We start from the raw sequence: 16611 nt of genomic DNA, 5'->3' as shown, positions 1-16611 counted from the left end.
ACTCTTTTCTTTGAGCCTTCCATGGGAACTGTGCCCCCTTTTCCAGGTGAGCCCAGCAGCCTTTCTGGACTGCCTGTCTCTTCCCCTTTTCAGGGTCTGTCTCCGTCACTGCTTAGGAGTGGTTTTCTAGCAGACTTCTCCCTGATTTAAGAACTGAATCCTTGTGGTTGGTCACAGGAATACAAGTCAGCATCTGGTTATGTGGATTAGGATCACGACCCAGATTCTTTGTTAGGATATTGCAAAGAGGGCCTGGCATAATAGCATAGTGGTAAAGGCATCTCCTTAAATGCACCAAGATGCCATACGGGCACCGGTTCTCATCCCGGAGGCTCCACTTCCCATCCAGCTCCCTGCTTGTGGCCTGGGAAAGCAGTCCAGGACAGCTCAGATCTTTGGGTCCTTGTACCCGCATGGGGGACCCGGAAGAGGCTCCTGGCTCCTGGCTCCTGGCTTCAGATTGGCTCAACTTCAGCTGTTCTGGGCACTTGGGGAGTGAACCATCAGATGGAAGATCTTCCTCTCTGTCTCTCCTCCACTCTATATGTCTGCCTTTCCAATAAAAATATATAAATCTTAAAGAAAGAGAGAGAGATTGCAAAGAGACTGGGTTAAAGTCTCCTCTCCCCTCAAGTTGAACGATATTGCTGGAAATACTGCTTTTGAACATTTTTTTGCCCTTTGTGTCATGCTAGCAACTAAAAGGCCATAACTGTTGGATTAGCCTGTTTCCATTACAAGATCATGGAGGGAATTTCTCTGTCCTAAACCATGAACCTGAATCCCTTCTTGTCTGCTTCTGTAGAGGTTGCCTTCCAGCTAGCGGGTAGTACTTCTTTAAAATGGAGTGGCATCAGTTTTGTTATCAAATTGAGAAAACTTTAAATGCCATTCCAGAGGGGCTGAAGCATATTCTGGAAGCAATTGAGGAGCTGGTGATTTCTGACATGGGGCAAGCCTGGTGAGCATGAGAACTAGGACTTGGGCAGGCATGACTAGACAGAGAGTGGCACTGTCGGCAGGTATGTGGGATGGATAGTGCGGCTGGTTGGGTTGAACTAGGCTTCAATGCCCATTGACAAGTAGGAGAGCTAAATGGGGTGTGGGAAAGACTGGACCAGTCTGCTGTACATACTGTAAGCATGGAAGCCAGGGCAGGGGGTGGGCCTGGTGAGGATTATTTGGAGTTGCCCCAACTAGGCTGCAGCTCCTACTGGTTTCCATGGCCAAGTGTGTGGTGGGCAGAATCAGGCTGGGCGGCAACACCCATTAGTTTGTGTGGAAGATGGTGCTGGAGGCAGAACTGACCCAACAATTGCAATGACTAGCATATGCATAGGCTGATAGGGATGATGCACTGTACCAGACAGTATACTGGCAAGCACACCAAGAATCTGGTCTGGGATCACTTCAGACAAACTTTGTTTGGGGATGCCCCCTATCAAACTGCTGGAATTCGAACCCCAACCATGAGGAGAAGTGCAGGTTCCATGGTCTGACCGTGGAGTGTGTGTGTCAAAGCTGAGGCTCCTCAGTGTCTCAGACAGGGCAGTGGACAGCATATCCATCCAGGTGCACATGGAGGATATGATAGTACGTGGGAACCTGCAGAGGACACCTGATACCACAACAGAGGACAGAACAAATTGATCAGCTAGTCCAGCCAAGTGTTGGCAGTGAAAATCTGGGCAAGTTGAGACACTAAAGTGAACTATGTCAGCCAGTGGATCCTGAAGAGATTTCATTGTGCATGGAATGGCGAGATTGGCACCAATTCAGAACTGTTGAGCTACCAAAACCGCTTGAGCAATGCCCTTGGAGCATGCCCCAAATTGGGGACCCTGGGATGACTGGAAGGGTAGGTGTGGCTTTTCCCTTTGTCTCTCCCTTTTCCCCAGATATAGGAAGGAGAAAAAGAGAATGTGGAAGCAGTGGTCTTATCCACTTTCCTGTAGCCCTTGACACTTTGTGAACTAATCAGCTATGTAAAGATCCTATTTTATATATGTGTATGTGTGTGTGTGTGTATTATGTATATATAATTATATATATATATATATATAATTTTACACACACAAATGAGTGTACTAATTGTCCTTTAGGTATATTAGGAAATGAAGACCAGAGAAATTTCTACTTCAAATTATAGTTGAAACAGAAATACAGAAACCTTTACTTTAAGCAGGAAAGGACTTAATTCAAGGAATTCGATGCTAAAAATGGTTAGACTGGGAGAGGGTGTTAGTGTGGTCTCCAAGAAGTGCAAGAGCGTTGTAAGAATTGCTCAGGCAGCTCCTGCTGTGGGGCCTCTTGGGAGCTGTGTGTGCCCTTCCTTACACCTATGAATCAAGAGCAGGGATCTCCAGTCGTGAATAGCCACCGCTGCTCATTTATCTGGAAAGTGATTGGAACAGTATGTCAGGGGACGATATTTCCATGACCTACCTTGTAAGAAGAAACTGCAACAGGGACAGAAAGCTGGCCTCTTAATCTCACAGTGACTCTCTAAATCATGAAAGGATGCATCTACGTGGGAGAACTGAAGTTAAGTCTCATTGCAAAAGAATAAAGAAAATAGAGTAAATGCTCAGCCTTGTGGGAGAGTCTGGATGGTGTGAGCTAACGTATAATTCCTAGTGTAGGCATCAAACCCAAGACATTGAAATAGTACAAACATTTAAATCACGGTGGTGGTGGTATGAACACAGAAAAAAGTGTGAAGCCTCTTAGACATTAAAAACACTTATTGATAAAATGTAATACTTTGAGTCTGCTAAAGGTTTTGCTTCATTGTTAGCCAGTAAACTGATGAAACAGGAAGAGAACTTTAGGAAGTTCTTGGAATATGAAATTAAAATGCTTCTCCTACTGCCAAAAAAAGATGTGAAATTCTTGCCTAGCTTTTCCATAATGTGTGTTTTCATAAAGTTTATGAAGACCTGCTGTTGTGGCCACCTTTTTAGAAGTTAGGAATATAATGGGCAGGTTAATAGTGGTTTCTGTGAGTGCTGACAGTTCCTGTCTTTAGACTGCTCCCCACACTAGTTTTGGTGTCTGCCTGTATATAAATGTAAGGAACGAGTGAGCAATCCCATCATTAGAAACATCAATCCTGTCAGTGTTTTCTCCACTTCAATATTATAAAGTGTAGATGGCCGTACTCATTTTGGTTTTAATTTGCAGTAACCTGATAACTATAATCAAGTTGCAGTTTTACATGTAGTCTGGCTACTTGTCTTTTTCTCAGTATTTGTGTTGAGAATGTTTCTCCTCATCTATTTGACAGTGAAATTTGACAGGCAAATTTATCCATTGTTCTGTATTGGATATTTTTCTATTCTGATAGCTAACCCCAAATGTCCTATGTTTTGCTCTCCAAATGTCCATCTTGAATTAAATTTTGATAGTGGTTTAAGTATGGGTCAGGGTTCATTTTTTTTTTCTTTTATGAATATCTAGTTATTTAGTCTAATTTACTAAAATAATTGCATTTGAATGTCAGTGTAGGCTTGCACAAATCTCAGTTTATGCCTTAAACACTTATTTTTTTTGATATAATAAAGGGTACTTCCAAAAATTTCTCAAAATCCAAGTTTTATAAAATCCTTTACTGTATAGGCTGAGTTTTCTATTGATTTGTTTTGTTTTGTTTTTAAAGATTTATTTATTTATTTATTGGAAAGTCAGATATACAGAGAGGAGGAGAGAAAGAGAGGAAGATCTTCCATCTGATAATTCACTCCCCAAGTGAACACAATGGCCGATGCTATGCGGATCTGGAGCCAGGATCCAGGAACTTCTTCCAGGTCTCCCGTGCGGTTGCAGGGTCCCAAGGCTTTGGGCCGTCCTTGACTGCTTTCCCAGGCCACAAGCAGGGAGCTGGATGGGAAGTGGAGCTGCCGGGATTAGAACCAGCGCCCATATGGGATCCTGGCGCATTCAAGGTGAGGACTTTAGCCGCTAGGCCACGTTGCCGGGCCCCTATTGGTGATGTTTTTAACATCTTTGTCAAAGATGAGTTGGATGAGTTGGATATAGATGCATTCATTTACTTTATTATTATTATTATTTTATTTATTTTTCATTGGAAAGGCAGATATACAAAGAGGAGAGACAGAGAGGAAGATCTTCTGTCTGATGATTCACTCCCCAAGTGAGCGCAACGGCCGATGCTATGCCGATTCAAAGCCAGGAGCCTCTTCCAGGTCTCCCGTGTGGGTGCAGGGTCCCAAAGCTTTGGGCCGTCCTCGACTGCCTTCCTCAGCCACAGGCAGGGAGCTGGGTGGGAAGCGGGGCTGCCGGGATTAGAACCGGCACCCATATGGGATCCCTGGCGTGCAAGGTGAGGACTTTAACCACTGTGCCACCGTGCTGGGCCCGCATTCATTTGCTTTTAGAGCTTCTTTTCTGTTCTGTTCTTCTGTCTTTATGCCACTATCGCTCTATTTTAGCTACAATAAACTTATATATAGTATGTCTTCAGATATAGTTTTTTTGTATATATATATATATATTTTAATATTTTGACAATCTTTACATAGTTAGGGTAAAAAGGTTCAGGCTACAGGAAAGTGGGTAAGGCTATTATTTTTTCCATATTGTTTCCTTCATGCTTAAAGGGTATATTAAGGGATAAGGCCCACCCAATTTGCCACCCTCCCTAGGTCCCAGATGTAGGGTATGCTCTGAGGTTCTTGCTCAAGTGGTTTTGGTATTTCAACAGTTATGAATCACTGCCCATTTTGCCACTCCAAGCACGATGAGGTCCTTGAAGAATCCACTGATTGACATAGTCCATCATAGAGTCTCTGTTTGCCCCATATTTTGCTGCCAAGGTATAGCTGAGATGGTTGGTTGACCTGTTCTGTCTTCTCTCTTTTCTTGGTTAGGGTTCTGAGTCCAGCATTTTGATTGGGGAGATCTCCAAAGAAACTTTGAGGTGTTCTCAAATCAGATTCTTGTATGTACTAGCAAGTACAGGGCCCAGCACAGTCCATCGCCCCGATCAGCTGGTGGTTACAATTGCTGGGTTGGTTTTGTTTTCACTTCCGACTTCCACTGGAACCAATGGGTGTTACAGCCCAGCCTGGTTCTGCCCAGCACATACTCGGCCCCCGCATAAACCAGTGGGAGCTGCAGCCTAGTTGGAGCAACCCGCAATAACCCCCACCGGGCCCACCCCCTACCCTGGTTTGCCAATATGTGTAGCAGTAGCTCAGTCTGTCCCACACCCCATTCCACCCCAGCCACTGTCCTAGTTTTATGCCCTCCATGGAAGTGGTAACCCAAGAGGGATGAGCCCACTATTTCCCTCCCAGTCCTCTCCCACTCCCAAATTATGCACTCTCCAGATAGTTCTATGGTTTGACTTGACAGAACTAGCCCCCAGTGCCAGCTTCTGCCAGCTGGTGCTGTGGCTAAGCCCAAACAACCTTCACCCACTCTAATTTTGTTTGCCCCAGTAGGAATAATAAGCCCAGCCTGGCTTTTCCCTGATCTGGTCCACATTAGGTGCACAGGTGTTGTAGCCCTGCCTAGTCTGGTCTGCCCCCACACCAGCCCACGCTCTCCTGTGGGAGTAGCTGTCCAGCAAAGGAACCCTCCCTTATTCCCCTGCAGGCTCTGCCCCCTCCCTTCCTTGTTCTCACGCTTGCTGGTTGGGCGCTGCAGTCCCTTCTGGTACAGGCAAACTCACCTTGGCATTCCGTATTGTGCACTAGTCTTTGTTTCGACCGCACCTGGCTCAACCCCCACTGTTCTGGTGCTTGGATTTGCCAGTGGATGATGTGGACAGATTCAGCCTGGTTTTCCCCTGACCCCTGCCGATTGTATGCCAGTGGGTAACTTTCCATGGCCTGTTCTGGGCTGTTTCCTATCATGTTTCTTGCGCTTACTTGCTGGGTCTGTATCCTGCCAGAGGAGTTGCCCAGGCTCCTCCATCAGAACCTCTCCCAATACCAGGTTTGACGCTTACCAGTGGGTCCATGAGCCAGCCCTACTTAGTCCACCTCCTGTCATAGCAGGAACAGTGGCTTTTCCTGACTGGCCTTCAACCCAAACTGGTTCTTGCTGTGGATGTTTCAGCCCAGCCATGGTTTGTCCATACCCACATATGGCTCACACATGGCTCAGTAGGGAGTTGAGACCTTGCCTGGTCCATTGCGCATCTATCCCGGTCCTCCAGGACACCAGAGGGTGTCCTGGCCCGGCTCAGTGCATCCAATCCCAGTCCACATTTGTGCCAAGGGAGACTACGACCATTCCCAGATCAGAACGCAGCCCCCATTCCAGGTCACACGACCCTTGGTGGGAACCTCAACCTAGCTAGGGTTGTCCCCTTAGATCCCCAACCGCGCCTGTTCCCAGCCACAGATCACATGCATGCCAGTGTTTGCTCTGACTCAGCTTGGCACGGCCCCTCACCTGTCCTGACCTCTGCCTTAGACACTGTGGCTTAGCATTCCTGGCTCATGCAGACCAGTAGGTTCAAGAGCCTAGTTCGGCATGACCTTTGCTCCATCCTGTGATGCATTTCCTCCCTTAACTGATTCAAGATTAAGCTGTAGAATGAGGATTGTAGTAGGAATGTGTTACTGATTGATATGCACCATCTATTGAGAAGTTCCTAACCATGGCGCCAGGATGAATAACATCCTGCTTTAAGGGGGAACAAACTGCAGAATTATCCTTAGAAACACCCACTTGACCATGACATAAAAAGTCTGAGCCAGAGTTTGACTGGTTCTGTATAAATAAAGCAGACAGCTTTCATGCATTGTCTACGATGATCATGGAATCCTAGGCTCCGTCTGTTTTCTTTACGCCTCATCCATGCACGCTTCTCGAGTTCCGAACTCAGCTGGAGCTGGACTCCGCATCTAACTGAAAATAAAAGTACTGGCTGCAGGTGTTTCTCAATGCACTGATGAGCTGGCAGGAGAATCAGTAACCCTCAGAGGTAAAAATGAAGTAAAAGCCAAAATCCAGAAAGCAACCTCTGAGCTACTGTGATTGACACCTGGTTCCCTGGAGCCCTTGTTCAGCCGGCCAGAGAGCTGCAGGAGGAAAAAGACAGTGTGGGGCCTGGTCAGTGGGGAAGGACAGTGGGAGCCCTCCATGTAAAGTGAGTCCCACAGGGCCGTCCTGTCATGAACAAATTCACATACCCACTATGCAGCTGCTGATGAAGAGGGAATAGCTGACAACGATTTTGAAAATCCTCCTGCTTTTCTAGCCTTCCGCACACACGGTGCAAAAGCCTAAGCTGAGAGTGTGCATTTCAGTTGCTCCTCTCTGGAGCAGCACACCTTCCATCCTGGCTTCCAAGAACTCCCATAGGCAGAATCCCAGGAAACACAGACTCAGAGTTAAAACTCATTAAACAGGGGGATGGTGCTGGGGCTTGGCAAGTAAGGTACCATGTGTTAGCTGGCATCTCTTATGGATGCCAGTTGAAGTCCAAGTTGCTCCACTTCAGATGCATCTCCCTGATAATGTGCGTGTTAAAACCTTCGAAGGTGACCCGAATTCTTGGGCTCCTGTACCCACGTGGGAGACTCTGAAGAAGCTTCTGGCTCTTTGGGTTTGGACCAGCCCTTCTCTGACCATTGCATCCATTTGGGGAGCGAACCAGCAAATAGAAGAGCTTTCTGTCTCTCCTTATCTCTCTCTGTAAACTGTGCTATTTAAATACATATAGTTTTGGAAATTACTAAACAATGAAGGAAATATGTCAGAATAGACTGAGCAGCAGGCAGCTCAAGGATTTCAGTGTGTATAATATTGCATGTTTAGTAAATCTGACAATGGGGGCTTTAGAAAATCAGTTAGTTGTAAATTTATTTTTTTGACAGAATGACAAAGGGAGACAGTGAAAAAGTGAAATCTTACACTGGTTCACTAGCCACAATGGGCAGGGCTGGGCCAGAACAAAGCTAGGAGCCTGAAGCTCCATCTGGGCCTCCCACATGAGTGCCAGGGGCCCAGGTACTTGGGCTCCTTACAAAAGCATTAAGCAGTCTTCCCAGGCACACCAGCGGGGAGCTGGCTCACAGGCAGAGCAGCGGGGACCCAAAGCAGTGCTCTGATAAAGGATGCCACCACTACAGGCAGGGACTTAACTTGCTGTGCCACAACATTGGCTCCCGGTTCTTGAAAGCTAAAATAGTAGAGGCCCAGTGTTGTGGCGTTGCTGGTCAAGTCCCTGCCCGCAACATGCCATATGGATGCTGGTTTGTGTCCCAGTGCTCCACTTGCAATCTAGCTTCCTACTAACGACCTGGGAAAAGCTGTGCATGATGACCCAAGTGTTTGGGCTCTGGCCACCCTTGTGGGAGACCTGCTGAAGCTTCTGGCTCTTAAAAAACATTATGGGCTGGCAGGGTGGCATAGCAAACTAATACTCTACCTGTGGCACTGGCGTCAGATATGGACACCAGTTCAGGTCCTAGCTGCTCCATTTCTAGTCCAGCTTCCTGCTGATGGCCTGGGAAAGCAGCAGAGGATGCAACTCTGAGGAGTGAACCAGGGGATGGAAGTTCTGTCTCTCCCTCTCTCTTTCTTTCTGACTCTAATATTTTCCTTTTTCTTCTTTTTTAAAGATTTTTTTTCTTTTTCTTGGAAAACCAGATTTACAGAGAGGAGAGGCAGAGAAAAAAATTTTCCAATTACTGCTTGACCCCCAGATGGCTGTAATGGCCAAACCTGAGGTGATTCTAAACCAGGAGCCTCTTCTGGGTCTCCCATGTGGGTGCAGGGTCTCCCACGTGGGTGTAGGGTCCCAAAGCCTTGGGCTGTACTGAACTGCTTTCCCAGGCCACAAGCATGGAGCTGGATGGGAATTGGGGCTGCCGGGATTAGAATTGTCTCCCAGATGGGCTCCCAGCTCTTGCAAGGTGAAGATTTAGCCATCGAGCCATTACAGTGGGCTCAGGCACATTGCCTTCTTGTTTCTTTTCTTTAGAAATTACCATGTTCCTTCCTTCCTGATTGCCTTCCTTCTTTCCTTCTTCTCTTCCTTCCTTCCTTTCTTCATTTTGCTTAGGACAGTGTGACAGATGACCTTGTCGCTGGCGACCAGATGAGCCCTGCAGACTGGGACATTAGTGCCAGCACATCCCCTGCCATGGCAGCTGGCCTGGCTAGGAATGTGCCTAGAGCCCAGGGCCTTTGCCACATGGGTATGGTTCAGGTATATTATTGCCTGTGTCCCCTCGGAGTCCCAGAAATGAGTCAGCTGTACCTTCCAGGAATCCCTGCCATGATCTACTTTATTCGTGGTCCCACTGATGGTTTTGGTACAGTTGGGGAGCCCATGCCTTCCTGTTCAGTTGGCTTCTGATGCCACAGGATCTCTGACCTCAGGGACCAGATCTTTGGGATGTGCCTTGATCTCAGTGTACACAGCTGCATGTGGGATACTGCCTTGGCAGGCTCTTCTGCAAGAGGGAGGAACTTACTCAGGAAAACACAAAAGATAAGCCAGGCTAGTCCAGTGAACCAGGACTTTAAATACCTCTCTTAAAGGCAAAAAGAATCCAGCAACTTCGCAGAGTAATGAGGACCATGCTGGGAACACAGCCATTGGCACTGACTGGAAATTCTCTGGCTCCTGAGATAGACCCATTAGATGACACAGAGATTTCCAAACCGAGACCAGGCAGGGCTCATGTCCATAACCAGCAGGAAGTAATTACAGAAGATGTGATGAATCTTCATCCTTCAGCAATCCTTAAGATTAAGGTCAGAACTATCTGAGGGAGGATGAAATGGAATAGGCAGGTAACTGCTTAGGCTCAAAGTTGGAAACCACGCACTCCTCCCCGACACTGTCATCCTATCCACCTGTCTGTCAATCAGATGACCCCTTCCCCATAGGTACTTCCCTCACTGGCACTTGGATGTGGTATCAGGTAACCATTACCTGTTCCAGGCATGAAGTGGCACCCTTCTGGGATGCTGGGCCACAGGTGGGAGTTAGCTTACTCCACCACGGTGACAGCCCCTGGAATGGGTTCTTAAGTCAGGTATGCAGGGTTCGGGGCGCTCACTGGTAGGATACTGCCCACTGGACTGTTAGTTCTCAGCTGTGGGGCAGGGTAGCTGCTCTCACCTGCATACATCCTCATAATAGCCCTGTGAGAATCAGTGACTGAAGGCAAAGTAACTGTGGTAGAGATGCCCACATATGGTGGAGTGTGAGCTCACTGGGGTGTTGCATGGGATTATGTGATTTGACAACCCACATGGCGTCAGTTCATCTTGGTGAGATGCAGATCCCCTCCCCAGCAGGACAGCTAGAGTCACCGTGATGTGTCAAGCTCAGTGACTTGTGTGGCCTTTTTCCGTGAGGACATACATCCCTGTGTTGATGAACGGAACTCTATGTCCAGAGGTCCTGAGCAAAGGACATTCATTGTTTCATTGATCTTTGCAGTCCTGGGCACAATATTACCCACATTAGTGGGATGAGGAAAATGGAACAAGGATGTCGAACCATGATGAATCACAGAGCTTGTCATGGTCAAAGCCAAGATGCCAGTTCCAGCCTAAGCAGAGTGCATGCCTCTCTGCCCAGTCCTGCTGTTGGTGGAGGGCCTGACCATCCCTAATCAGAGGAAATAAGTGGCCCCTCTCCCAGATCCTCGGCTGCTGCAGGACACCAGAAGCACATGAGACCTCAGAGCTGAGTCCCTGAGATGCCCCAAGAGCAGCTTGGGGTCTGCTCAGTCCTTGCATCCTGCCATTTTCATCTTATTTGTCCTTCCTCTTTGGGCTCATTTTACTAAGGGGGTTTGGATATTCTTGCCCTAAGGTCTCTGGAAGGTTCTGGAAGTGTCAGAGAAGAAGAACTTGAAGATTAGCGTCAGGCAGAGAATGTGGATCCTCAGGTAAGCCAGCTGCATCTGTGCTAAACCTGATGGAATGGATTCTGTTTATGTGTTACCAAAAAGACAGCATCACACAAATTTCATTTGAAGCACTCATTGCAGTTCTAGAATTGAGCAGCACTTCAATGAATGCTGCAACCAGCAGAGCAGAAGGGGTTGGTTTCGTAGACAGAAGGAGCAGATAATTTCAGAATTGCTTGTCTTATAAGGTGCACCCCGGGAGACAGAGTAAGGCCCACTGATGGACAGTGAAATAGTGAAATCTTACACTGGTCCACCTGGCACAATGGACAGGGCTGGGCTAGAACAAAGCTAGGAGCCTGAAGCTCCATCTGGGCCTCCCACATGAGTGCCAGGGGCCCAGGTACTTGGGCTCCTTACAAAAGCATTAAGCAGTCTTCCCAGGCACACCAGCGGGGACCTGGGTCACTGGCAGAGCAGCACCCTTGTGGGAGACCTGATGAAGGTTCTGGCTCTTAACAACAAAACATTATGGGCTGGCATAGTGGCATGGCGTGCTAATCTTCCACCTGTGGCACTGGCATCAGACATGGACACCAGTTCATGTCCCAGCTGTTCCTTTTCTGTCCCAGCTCCCTGCTAATGGCCTGGGAAAGCAGCAGAGGATGCAACTGTGAGGAATGAACCAGTGCATGGAAATTCTGTCTCTCCCTCTCTCTCTTTCTCACTGTGATTTTTCTTTCTTTTATTAAAGATTTATTTCTTTTTCTTTAAAGGCAGATTTACAGAGAGACAGGAGAAAAGATCTTCCATCTGCTGGCTCACTCCCCAAGTGGCTGTAATGGCCGGACCTTAGGTTACCTGAAGCCAGGTCACAAGCAGGGAGCTGGAAGGGAAGTGGAGCAGCTGGTCGTGAAATGACTCCTACATGGGATCCCAGCTGTTGCAAGGTGAGGATTTAGCCATCGAGCCATCATAGTGGGCCCAGCCACTCCCCCAACTTTTTTTTTAAGAAACTACCAACTTCCTTCCTTCCTTCCTTCCTTTCTCTCTTAATATATACCTTCCTTCTTTCCTTACTTCCTTCCTTTATTTTACTTAGGACATTGTAACAGATGACCTTGTTCCTGCCAACCATTAGCCCTGCAGATTGGGACATTAGTGCCAGCACATCCCCTGCCATGGCAGCTGGCGTGGCTAGGGATGTGCCTAGAGCCCTTTGCTATATGGGTGTGGTTCAGGAGTGTTGCTGCCCTGTGTCCCCTCCGAGTCCCAGGGGCGAGTCAGCTGTACCTTCCAGGAATCCCTGCCATGATCTGCTTTGCTCGTGGTCCCACTGATGGCTTTGGCATCGGTAGGCAGCCCTGGGCTTCCTGCTCAGTTGGCTTCTGGTGCCAGAGGACTCTGATCTCAGGGCCAGATCTTTGGGATGTGCCCTGACCTCAGTGTACACAGCTGCATGTGGGACACTGCCTTGGCAGGCTCTTCTGCAAGAGGGAGGAATTTACTCAGGAACATACAAAAGATAAGCCAGGCTAGTCCAGTGAACCAGGACCTTAAATACCTCTCCTAAAGGCAAAAAGAATCCAGCAACTTTGCAGAGTAATGAGGACCATGCTGCGGACATAGCCATTGGCACTGACTGGAAATTCTCTGGCTCCTGAGATAGACCCATTAATGACACAGAGATTTCCAAACCGAGACCAGGCAAGGCTCATGTCCATGAGCAGCAGGAAGTAATTGCAGAAGATGTGATGAATCTTTTTTTTTTCTTTTTAAATTTTATTTTGGCACTCTTTACATTGTTGATTAGGGTAAAAAGTTACAAGGGCTAAAGGGAATATTGAGGAGAAGCCCCACCCAGTCTCCCACCCACCCCAGGTCCCAGATGTAGGGCATATTCCGAGATCCTTGCTCAAGTGGTCCCAGCAGCGCACCAGTTATGCATTGCTGCCAGTCTTACCACTCCAGACACGATGAGGCTGTTGAATAATGTACTGATTGACATAGCCCATCATAGAATCTCCCTTCATCCAGTGTTTCGCTGCCAACATGTAGCTGTGGTGGTTGATTGACCTGTTGTATCTTCCGTCTTATTCTTGGTAAAGGTTCTGAGTCCACCATTTCAGTTGAGGGGATCCCCAAAGAAACCTTGAGGTGTTCCCAGACCAGATTCCTATAAGCACTAGCAAGTACAGGACCTGGCACAGTCCACCTCCCCAATCAGCTGGTGGTTGCAATTGCTGGGCTGGTTCCGTCTTCAGCCCTGACTTCCACTGGAACCAATGGGTGTTGTAGTCCATCCTGGTTCTGCTCATCACATACTCACTCGGTCATCACACATAGCAATGGGAGCTGCAGCCTAGTCAGAGCGACCCCCAGTCACCCCCACCCCTGCCGTGATTTGCAGCAGTATGTGTAGCAGATTAATTTAGTCTGCCCCATATCCCATTTGGCTCTCATAAATGTCGAAGGGTATTGGAGCTTAGTTCCATCCAACCAGCTAAACTGTCCAGCCCTCACGGATGTTGTTGAGTGCCTATTTGTCTAGCCACCCAGCCCCTGTCCTAGTTATTTTGTGCCCTCCCGTGGAGTGGTAACCCAAGAGGGAGGAGCCCACTATTTCCTTCCCAGGTCACTCTCACTCCCGGATTATGCTCTCCCCAGGTGGCCCTGTGGTTGGACTTGACAATATTAACCCCTAGTGCCAGCTTCTGCTCTGGTTAAGCCCTGACAGCTCTCGCCCCCTCTAGTTTTGTTAGCACTAGTAGGAATAGTCTGCCCATCCTGGCTCTTCCCTGATCTGGTCCCCATGAGGCGCACAGGTGCTGCAGCCCTGCCTAGTCTGGTCTATTCACATCCCAGCTCATGCTCTCCAGTGGGAGTAGCTATCCAGCAAGGGAACCACCCCTTACTCCCCTGCGGGTCTGCCCCTCCCTTCCTTTTCTCATGTGTGCTGGTTGAGTGCTGCGGTCACATCCAGCACAGGCAGCCTCACCTTGCCACTCTAAGTTGTGTACTGCTTTTGTCACAACTGAACCTGGCTCGACCCACACTCTGCTCTGGCGTTCGGGTTTGCCAGTGGATGATGCGAGCTGTTTCAGCCTGGTCTGCCCCTAACCCATGCCAAGCGTATGCCAGTAGGAAACTTTCCATGACATCTTCTGGGCTGTTTCCTTCCATGCTTCTTGGGCTTATTTGTGGGATCCGTGTCGTGTCAGAGGAGTTGCTCAGGCTCCTCCCTCAGATCCCCTCCTGATGCAGGTTTCGCGCTTACCAATGGGTCCATGCATGGCCCCCTGCCACCCTCATTGGAGAACCATATGAACCTCCTTGCCCCTGACTTAATCCTGGCTGAGTCCTGACTATTATGGCCATGTGTGCAGTGAACCAGCAGAGGGAACAAATCTCTCTCTCTCTCTGACTTTCAAGTAAGTAAATAAGAAAAGAACGAACTAATCCTGAAACTTATATAGAAATACAAAAGACAAGGAATCATCTAATTAGTGTTGATAAAAATCAAAGTTGGAGGATTCATACAGTGTGATGTAAAGATTGATTAAAAAAGGCCAGCACCATGACAAAGTAGGCTAAGCCTCTGCAGCGATGGCATCCCATATGAGCGCCAGTTCATGTCCCGGCTGCTTCACTTTCCACCCGGCTCCCTGCCTATGACATGTGAAAGTGGCTACCTGGTTCCCTGCACTACATGGGAAACCCAGAAGAGGCTCCTAGCTCCCGGCTTTGGAGCAGCTCAGTCCCAGCCATTAGAGCCGTTTGGGGAATGAATCAGCACATCGAAGGTCTGTTTCTCTCTGTGACTCTGATCTTCAAGTGAAAATAAATATAAATCCTTGGGCACAGAATGATGGTTCAGTGGCTAAATCCTCGCCCCACACACATTGGATTCCACATGCATGCCAGTTCGTGTCCTGGCTGCTCCACTTTCCATTAAATCCCTGCTTATGCCCTGGGAAAGCAGTAGAGGATGGCTCAAAACCTTAGGATGTCCAGAGGAAAGTCCTGGCTCCTGGCTTTGGGTTGGCTTAGCGCTAGCCATTGCAACCATGTAGGGAGGGAACAAGCAGATGGAAAATTTTTCTCTTTTTTAAAGATTTATTTTTATTATGTTTTGTATTGGAAAGGCGGATATATAGAGAGGATAGACAGAGAGGAAGATCTTCCGTCCGATGATTCACTCCCTAAGTGAGCGCAAGGGCCGATGCTATGCCGATTCAAAGCCAGGAGACTCTTCCGGGTCTCCCACGCGGGTGCAGGGTCCCAAAGCTTTGGGCCATCCTCGACTGCTTTCCCAGGCCACAGGCAGGGAGCTGGAAGGGAAGCGGGGCTGCCGGGCTAGAACCGGTGCCCATATGGGATCCCCGGGCGTGCAAGGCGAGGACCTTAACCACTTGTGCCACCGCGCCGGGCCCTGTCTCCAAAAATTCTAAACAATGGTGTCTACAGCACCACGAGTATTTCTGTGCCTTTGTTGTCTGTGTGGGGTCACTGGGTCAGGGAGCATGGACGTTCGGGGGTTCTGCTGCCTCTCCAAGGCCTCGCCAGCAGGCACCATCCCTGAGCCCTGGGTGTGAGAGCTGCAGTCAAAGGGCTTGCTTTCCTGTTCTTCCCAACACAGCCCTCTGAGAGCCGCTGGCTGAAGTTTCTGCACAAGGACTCCCCGGAACTGGAGCTGGGAGGAGGAATGTGTTTCCATGGACATTCCTCATCCGACATGGAGGAGTCAGACCCTCCCTTCAGTCAGGAGCTGCCCAGAAAAAGGTGCCAGGCTGTACCCAGTGCCCTCCAGGAGGCTCAGGTGGGGACTGATGAGACAGGCGCTGCTTGCTGACACAGGGATGCTTGCTGAACTCTGTGAGCAGCTCACACGGTGACCTCAAGGGGTAGGGGCTTAGGGGTGTTGACCGGGGCAGGAGGTTTACACTGGCGAAGCAGATACTGCAGACTGCACAGGAGCTCAGCTCTCTGCAGACACCGCCTGAGGCGCCATGGGAGGTAGGTGGACCAGCCGTGGGGCAGAACTGCCTGGCAAGCACAGGACAGCCCATCTGCCATTGGGCTGCAGCTGAGTGGCTGCATGGAGGCTCCCTACCTCCTGTGGCCAGCCAGGTTGCCAGGGAGGCTGCGGGGCACTGTGCTGGCAGGACTGGACTATTGACAGCACTTTCCTCCCACCAGGAAATGGAGCCCGAGTCGGCCCAGCTGTTGCACAAACGTGACATCCCAGACTTGGGCACTCCCAGGGGCACTTGGCCACCCCAGAAGGTTGGTGATAGGGAATATTGCTTCCACTTTGGTCCCAGTGATCACCAAGCACACAAGCTGTTGAAGTATGAGCTTTTTACCCCCCAAAGCTCAGCTTCCTGTTCTTGCCTGTGTGGAGTCAACTCCTTCCTCTGCCTGCTCCCTTCGCTCCCTGTTCATCTCATGAAATTAACTCTCAGCCAAAAGGGCATCGTGACACCCTGGGGTCCACTGAGGTTGGCCTGGCCTCTCTGCACACCCTGCCACCCTTGCCCTCTCCAGGCTCATGCTCCCTTGCTGAAGGCATTCAGTCACTTGGGGTGTGTTCCTGCTCCCAGGAACCCAACAGGCCCCACTGCACATTTAGTGCTGCAAAACTCAGATCTTGCTTTATGTTGTCATCAGCGTGTAAAGAGCCCTGCCAGAGGCCTGCTGACAGGGGTCACCTTAGCATAGATCTGCCACGGCCAACATCACCTCATGCAGGCCTCCAGCT

Source organism: Ochotona curzoniae, unplaced genomic scaffold, assembly GCF_017591425.1.
Source record: "Ochotona curzoniae isolate NIBS_2020 unplaced genomic scaffold, NIBS_Ocur_1.0 contig_1042, whole genome shotgun sequence".
Classification (NCBI taxonomy): Eukaryota; Metazoa; Chordata; class Mammalia; order Lagomorpha; family Ochotonidae; genus Ochotona; species Ochotona curzoniae.
Note: the sequence above shows the minus strand (reverse complement) of the source record.